The 9,000-nt window shown below is 42.1% G+C and overlaps 1 long non-coding RNA gene across 1 annotated transcript; it reads left to right on the forward strand.

Moving 5' to 3' along the window:
* The first annotated feature begins 1,559 nt into the window (after nt 1-1,559).
* Nucleotides 1,560-8,262, forward strand: LOC138962845 (uncharacterized). Its single transcript, XR_011454617.1, has 2 exons — nt 1,560-2,870; nt 5,874-8,262. It is a non-coding gene; the product is annotated as an uncharacterized lncRNA (long non-coding RNA).
* Nucleotides 8,263-9,000: the final 738 nt, after the last annotated feature.

The following is a 9,000-nucleotide window of genomic DNA, read 5'->3' on the forward strand; positions in this document are numbered from 1 at the left end:
TGCTACTGTGTTTTATGCTGTAACAACAAACAACAATTTATACAAGCAAATAAAGACAGAGAATGTGTTTAAAATATTTATAACTATATAAATGTACAGGAAAAGGAAATGTAGTTGTATAATTATGATTTATCGTCCATGATTTTTTTTTTTCTTTTGCCAACCTCAACAACAACGAAATAAAAAATAAAAAATAATAATAAAGTTTGACACAGGAATTCCATGCTTAAACAAAACATGACTCGAGTTTGAGCCATTGCGCATGCAACTTCCGATAAAATGTATTTTTACCCTACGTTGCTTCTCTTACCATATGGTGTACTGGCATCAAGCTTTTTGAACACTTAAGTTCACAAAGAATACGCAGCCTGTCTTACATATTCACAACCGAGCTAGGATACAGTACATGTATAAAATAATCTGTTTGCTTCCAGCGTTCTGATCGAGCTTGCCTCAAGTATATTTTCAACACTCACGCTGAGCTTGTGTGAATATTGTTATTTTATCTATATCTCTGACTTACCTTGTAAACACACACATACACACACACACACATTATTAATATACAATCTTGCAACACGCACAAAAACACCCACACATGCATACATTTAGCAAGCAAATACACACACACACACAAACATATAAATGCAAGCATGCAGGCACACACACACACACACACACATGCACAAACACACACACACACACAACGTTACACTCTAGCTGATTCAAGTTACTTTAATTCATCTACTGACAGTAAGTCATAGTACAATCAAGACAATGAGTTCTAAACCTATATACGAAGCAAGTTATCTCCTATAGACGCCTACAGTTAAGATGATTATCTCAAGCAAGGGAACTTTTAATCCATCACAGTCACAGCTAGACTACTTGCTATGAAGTGTATGCGAAGTAATACTGACAAATAGATACGGAAAGATATCATACATGCACTGACATTAAAAAAAATCATGCTGAAAAATGTGATATTGTCAGCATAAAGGTCACTTAACTATAAGTCTTCTTGTAACAGCATTCCAGAAAAATGGAGATATTCACAGGAGTACTTACACAATTATCACTTTTACTTTAGGTCAGAATTAAAGCAAGGTATTCAGGTTACAAAAATAAAAAATTAAGCAAAAGCAACAACTAAACTGCAAATATTATTTTTGAGACGGTGGAAACAAAATATGGAAGAATTAAACCGGCTAAACAAAAAAGTAAACAAAAAAGTTATATGTAAATGTAATTCAGTATAGACCATGTACTATACAACATTCATATATTCCTTTTCCAAGAGTTGTTTTCAGTTTTAAGTCTTTTTACTAACCTACAACAGCATAAATATGTTTTAAATGTATTATATCAAACAATTCTGAATAACCAAGAAATTCAAAATCCAAAAGTCCATATTTTGTTGAAAAGGAAAATATTGAGTCTTTTTTTCATAGAATTTAGATCACACAAAAACAAACTGATTCACGTCATTAACATATTCAGAAATTACAGGGGTTTGTGTCATGCAATCACAGTTTAAAAAAAAATCAGCAAACAAATACATTTCGGCTTCTGCCATAAATGATTTTATGACGAGCTACAACCATCTTTTAGCCTAACATTCGATGGAGGCTAAAGAACACACTTATCCCTAAACGGTTCAGTTGTATGCAGACTCAGTGTCACGTGGGAAGAGTCTAGCTTTAGCCTCTTCTGATCCTGAGTCTACACAGAGAACAACGCTAAACGAAGTTGCTACAAGGAAAAAGAAAAAAGACGACCAAGCATCCGCAAGCGACGATCAGGGTTTCAATTTTACTCTCTTTTATCTTTAGTAGTCTTAAGTTTATTAGGTGAAAGAATCGTGAATTTTGTCAGTAGATTAATGACTTTAACTTAATCGATCGGAAGCGTGGGTCGACAGAAGACCGGTTTCCTTTGTTCCCGGGATGGCAGAACGGGGGCTGGCACTAACAATTAACAGCCACAGCGCTGGAAGGGATTTTGCGCTGGAGGATATCGCCTATCGCTACACTAGAGGAACTCTTTAATCTGCTACCTTTAGTTGGGGACAGTGCTGCCGTCGGGCAACGTTTTCGAACTTATTCCTCCTGAATCAGTGAATGTCGTAACGAGCTAAAAATAGCAGTAAGCTTCCAGCAGCATGAGTTTACACTGTGCACGCGCGTGATGAGTCATGCGACCTACTTTGAACAAGCAGTGGAATCGGGTTGCTTTTAGAGTGGCGAGTTTCACCCCAAAGCTAACAAGCTTACCTGCCCAAGTTCGAACGAGAAATTCGGAAGTAATCAATTCCATCGAATATTCATTGAGGATGAAAGTAGCTTGTTCATTTCAATGCTTGTGATTCTCTCAGGTGCCGGGATAAGGTTCCGTTACTCTCGCTTACCCCATAACATGCGTATGCATGCATAAAGAGCGATTACTTCCCTTTGTTTATTTGGTGTTGAATCACTAGCTTTGGAGTGCAAATGTTAGCAATACTAGTGGCGTAGCAGTAGCACTAACAAAAATTAGAAGTTCACCCAACAGCAGGAATAACAAGCAAGCCGAGTATGCAGGGCAACAACTGATAACAATGTTAATAATAATATACTAATTGTGTAACAGTTACTTAGTTGATCAGGTAACAACATGTTCGGGAGGCCGACCTCCTAGAGCAACCCAGGGGAAGAGACCGACAAGGCCACAGGAGGAGCTGCCTAGGCCGAGGGAGGCTGAGAACAAAATACAGCGCCGGACAGGGACCGCAGCTGCGTCTTCCCACGTGCCCAGCAGTGACAGTGACAGCCAGGGGGCCTGGTTTGAAGAGGCGGAGCACGCCAGCAGACAAGAACCTCAACAACAGCAAGGTACTGATGCGGGCTTCGTTAACAGGTTAAAATCCCTAGAGGTGGCGGCCAATCAGGCTAGACAAAAATTTGAAGCCAGGATTAGGGCGTTAGACTCAGGCTCAGAACTTTATTACAAAAGGATAAAGGTTTTAGGCAAAGCCTATTCTTCCAACCTGTCCTTTATACAACACATATCAATCAATCAATATGAGGCTTATATCGCGCGTATTCCGTGGGTACAGTTCTAAGCGCAGGGATTTATTTTAATTTTTAATTTTTATTTTATGCAATTTATATTGCGCACATATTCAAGGCGCAGGGATTTATTTATTTATATAAAGACAGACGCACATTACAAATATGAATTCAATCATATAAAATACAGAAATACATTGTATGGAATGCAACACAATGTGCATTTAAGGAATTACATAAGGAGAACACAAAATTACATTGACATAGTTATGCCTTTCATTGGGAATAAAGTTGCTCCGATCAGCTACACATCCGTCAACACTAGTGCAAAATGTTTAACAAAATAACAATCGAACAAGACATTTCATTCACGAATGATGTGTGAACGTGACTGTCTCTTAAACATTTTCACTGAAGTTGCATTTCTTATCTGTTGGGGGAAGGAGTTCCAGAGAAACGCTCCCGAGAAGGCTAAGCTCGATTTGTAGAGGTCTATGCGAGGTATAGGAGGGACGAATTTTTGGGACCCATACCCCTTTAGGCATGTTTGAAATGTGATTGCAAATATTTAGGACAGTCGTCATTTAGAATTTTATACATGTACACAGTCTCGTTTAACGTCAACTGATCTTTCAAGGGGAGGAAATTCAAGAGCTTTAGTTTATCATCCGTGGACCTATTCAAACCATGCAGAATAAGTTTTGCAGCTCGGCGATGCAGGGAATTGAGTCTCTTTAAATGAACATCACCGCAGTTATCCCAAAGTGTCGATGCGAAGTTTATATGAGGCATTATGTGGGCGTAATAGAACATTTTAGAGCTGGTTGTAGCAAGTCAGCAGGGGCAAAGCGCTGAAAAGGGAGAATCAGGCTCTGGGCAGCCCTTTCACTTTGGTAACGGACAAAAGTAGCTGCGAGGCGGTTGACACCCCTCCAAGCCAGGGCTTAGATGGCTTAGCCACCTCGCCCATCTGCCTGGTGAAGTTAGTTCATACATTAGAACAGTACCCCAATCAAGCTGATGCTCAGGTTCTTAGGGAAGGATTTTAGCCAGGGCTTTAGGATACCATATCAGGGAGAAAGAAAGCATGAAAGACTTGATTGTCTCCCCTGTGGGGTTGGTGGAAGTTTACACCAGGAGAACACAGACTGATATTTGATCTTTCATAACCTCATGAGGATAGTTCGGTTAACGGAGGTATATCAGCTAAGCTATGCGCCGTACAATACACAACTTTTCATGCAGTAACATGTATGAATGGATATCAAGTCTGCATTCAGACTCCTTCCTTTACACCCTTTAGATTTTGGATTGATGGGCATGTTGGTCGAAGGCATGTTCTTTGTTGACAAGGCACTGCCATTTGGATGTTCTAGCTCGTGCCCCCCCCTTTTTGAGAAATTTAGTACCTTTCTAGAGTGGTGCATGAAACAAGCTAACTTCTCCTGTGATGTAATCCACTACTTGGATGAATTTCGTGGGGGTGGTGCTTCGAGGAGCAAGCTCAAGCAATGTTGGACAGTATGCTATCAACTTTTTGCGATTTAGGAGCCCCTATTGCCCATTGCCGCAGACAAAGTAGAGCGTCGCAGAGAGGCATCCGGAAGCCTGCCCAGTATTGGCCATGCAGGCTTATCTACAAGTCAGACCCAGCGGGTCAGGGCTGCTCTTCAAGCATTTTGATGGCGCGCCTCTAAGCCGCTACCAGTTCCAGGCCATTCTGAAAAGTGGGGCGAAAGCACTGGGCTGGGAGGTGAACAGATTCACCTCCCACTCATTCCGCATCGGGGCAGCCACCACAGCAGCTATGAATGGCACTCATATGAATGGCCTGTACCGTCACAGCATGTTATTCATTTTGCTGCCCATCTCTCACTAACGGGAAGGGCCCATACAACGGCTCGCACCTATTTGGCTGGGATTGGTGCAAAACACAAGCTGAATGGATGGGATGACCCCACAGAGCATTTCCTGTTGAAGAAGTTATTGCAGGGCATGGCTAAGCTGGATAGACGACAGGATCAAAGGAAACCTATCACTTTTCAGAGACTCAAGGATTGAATTGGTGTTAAGGATTGGCGGAACATCTATTGCATAGCTGTATGTGGCGGGAGATAAGCATGGTAAAGGGGGACACTGCATTCTGTTGTATTTTGGTGAATTTTACCTGACTTAGGCAGGGTCCACAATGTGAGCCCAAGCGAACCACGGGATGTGGCTAGCGTAACCACGGGGGGTTGTCTACCCCGTGGCCGGTTCTGGATCCTGCTCCCTCCAGAAGACTGAAGCCTGGGGCTGGTAGCAAAGCCCCGCAAAACAGCAGCATGGGTGCCGTAAAGCAAGCACATGGTAATGGTTTCACACCCCTACCATGCTGACTCAGGGGTAAATGAAGGTTTGCAGCGGGAGCTCAGACACGTTGTTGCCAGCTAACATGGGCCAGCTTTTGGAGGGATTCAATTTCATGATTAAGCAGTTTCCCCCCTAAGGAGGGGTTGAATTTCATGATAAAGCAGTTACCCCCCTAACCATGCTTATCTGATCACAAGCCTTGTGTTTTTATTTATTGTGTTGCATGGTTGTTGGTATTGTCATAAACACATTTCGGCTTTAGAATAGTGGCCAGGTTTTCACCGCCAAAAGATTTTGTGTGTTTTGTATGAGGCTGGTTCACACCGCTGCAGCGTTTGTTTTTTACTTTGTGTTTTTCTTTAATATTTCAGAGTTACTGCTTTGGAAGGTGGTCACCTCCAAGTAGTGACGACAAAAGGTACATGTATAGAAATGAGTTCATGTTTTAGTCCTAATCCACCTTCTCTATCGTAGTTCCAGGAGTCCTTATCCTGGGATCAAGTCTGGTGGTCAGGCTGCAGCAGTTCTGCAGTACAAAAGGCACTGGGCTTCAGCTACCGCTGCCGGTGGTGTGGGCTGGGAAGTCCGGCCTTGGGTTTCCCCGGGCTCGGGCCAAGCTGATTGAAGCACTGGAGGACGCCCCCTCACCGAGCTATGTGGTACTCCATGTCGGAGGGAACGACGTGTGCCGGGTTGACCAGAAGCACTGGCGTGAGGAACTCGATGAACTGGTATGCTTTGTTAGGGCTTTTTGCCCGAAGGCGACCGTTGTCTGGTCGGACATGCTCCCGCGAAATTCGTGGAGACATGAAAGCTTTTCCAACGGGGGAGAAAATTCCCGCCAAAAAAAAAAAAAAAAAAAAAAAAAAAAAAAAAAAATTAAACCGAAAGGCGAGAGGCCGCATTATGCAAGAGAAAGAAAAGGGACGGATTGTTTACCACCCAAATTTTGACCACAGCTACCTTGCCGAAGATGGGGTGCATTTGAGCACCAAGGGGCTGGACCAGTTCAAAGCTGACTTTGAACTGCAATTAACAGCTATGATTTTAGGCTAAAAGGGGGCTGGAATGGGTACGGATTGGCGAAAAACATCTATAGAATAGCTGTTTGGTGGCGGAAGATAGGCATGGAAAAGGGGAACACTTTACATGTCTGTCTATTTCAGTTTGTTAAAGTTTTAAAACATGTAATTTCTAGTGAAAATGTAACCTTTTTAGAGCTTTTCGTAGCTGTACTGCAGGACCCCAGTGTGAGCCCTAACAAGCCACGGGATGTGGTGCGGTTCGGGGTCCTGTCACCTCCAGATAGCCTGAAAGCCTAGAATTCCTCTGTGAGGAGCTGGGAGCAGCGCACTTACAAAAGCAGCAGCATGTATGCCTAAAGAAAGCACTGGGTTGGTTTACATCACCCACATGCTAGCTGAGGTAGTGCTAGGATGGTCAGAAAGACCTGTTGCTGGTCAGTCAATCTGGGGCCAGCTAACTGGGGGGGAAGGGGTTGCTAATAGTGTTCACTTTAACCATGTCTATCTGCTACCTATCCGTGCCCATTCATATGCCAAATATGTATAATACAAAGATTGCAACATGTGGAAAACATGAATAAATGTGAATTGAACTGTTCATACCTCTTGTGTCTTCAACTTACCTCCCTTGGCATAGTAGAGCGAATTGCTGATCATCACTTTTGTAATTACATTGACAAAGTATAATTGGCCCAGCATAACTGTAACGGTTATTTGGATTGGTATCCTAACTGCGATCGCCCAGTTGAAAAAAGGTTATGTGTGAGACCACAACTGGAGGATCAGTGGTAGGATAGTGATTGGGATAGAATGTCATTTGTGATGCCAAGGGTGGTTTTTGTGTTGCATGGTTGTTGTCTCGTAATAAATACATTTCGGCTTCTGCCATAAATGATTTTATGACGAGCTACAACCATCTTTTAGCCTAACATTCGATGGAGGCTAAAGAACACACTTATCCCTAAACGGTTCAGTTGTATGCAGACTCAGTGTCACGTGGGAAGAGTCTAGCTTTAGCCTCTTCTGATCCTGAGTCTACACAGAGAACAACGCTAAACGAAGTTGCTACAAGGAAAAAGCCCACCCTCCATCCCCTTTGTCATGTAGTAATGTGTAATAGTCGCGTACTTAGTTTAACACTCATTTGGATAAATATGCATAGTTTGAATGAAAAAGCCCACCCACCATCCCCTTTGTCTTGTCTTGGTGGTAATATTTACTTAATTGCTTTAACACGTGTTGTAGAAATGTATAATTTGTCGTCCTTTAGCGTATCATCATGTTTTTTGCGTGCGCGCGTGTGTGTATGTTGTCTGCTCGGCACGAATGGCGGAAGATAGGCATGGAAAAGGGGAACACTTTACATGTCTGTCTATTTCAGTTTGTTAAAGTTTTAAAACATGTAATTTCTAGTGAAAATGTAACCTTTTTAGAGCTTTTCGTAGCTGTACTGCAGGACCCCAGTGTGAGCCCTAACAAGCCACGGGATGTGGTGCGGTTCGGGGTCCTGTCACCTCCAGATAGCCTGAAAGCCTAGAATTCCTCTGTGAGGAGCTGGGAGCAGCGCACTTACAAAAGCAGCAGCATGTATGCCTAAAGAAAGCACTGGGTTGGTTTACATCACCCACATGCTAGCTGAGGTAGTGCTAGGATGGTCAGAAAGACCTGTTGCTGGTCAGTCAATCTGGGGCCAGCTAACTGGGGGGGAAGGGGTTGCTAATAGTGTTCACTTTAACCATGTCTATCTGCTACCTATCCGTGCCCATTCATATGCCAAATATGTATAATACAAAGATTGCAACATGTGGAAAACATGAATAAATGTGAATTGAACTGTTCATACCTCTTGTGTCTTCAACTTACCTCCCTTGGCATAGTAGAGCGAATTGCTGATCATCACTTTTGTAATTACATTGACAAAGTATAATTGGCCCAGCATAACTGTAACGGTTATTTGGATTGGTATCCTAACTGCGATCGCCCAGTTGAAAAAAGGTTATGTGTGAGACCACAACTGGAGGATCAGTGGTAGGATAGTGATTGGGATAGAATGTCATTTGTGATGCCAAGGGTGGTTTTTGTGTTGCATGGTTGTTGTCTCGTAATAAAAATAAGTATGCATGACAAGAAGAATTTATTTCTCTACCATAATCTAATTAAACAACGCAATAATGAACTTATAGTGATCATCCTTTCACAAAAATTGTAGCTCATAATTATTAAAATAGTATATTACAAGATGTTTCTAAAAGATTTAAACTGCATACTGTTTGCCTACTTTGGTATCACAGTCAAACGGATCACGTCACAACCAAAACTATTACTTAATTATACATGCTACCATTTCAAACAAACCAAGACCAATGTTGTGACAAACAAGTCAGCGTACATTCTGCATGAAGAAAATTCAATGTAAAAATACACTTTCCGGAAGAAAAAGGTGGAACAAATACTTCCTGAGGATTGAAAAGGTGGGGATAAACAAGAAATACTGATTGAAAGGGTTATTTTGAATGAAAAGACAAAGACAGCAATAACAAATTACCCTAGAACCCCTTAACAAACCTTATAGACAT

This window comes from Littorina saxatilis, linkage group LG3 (genome assembly GCF_037325665.1).
Source record: "Littorina saxatilis isolate snail1 linkage group LG3, US_GU_Lsax_2.0, whole genome shotgun sequence".
NCBI classification, from domain to species: Eukaryota; Metazoa; Mollusca; class Gastropoda; order Littorinimorpha; family Littorinidae; genus Littorina; species Littorina saxatilis.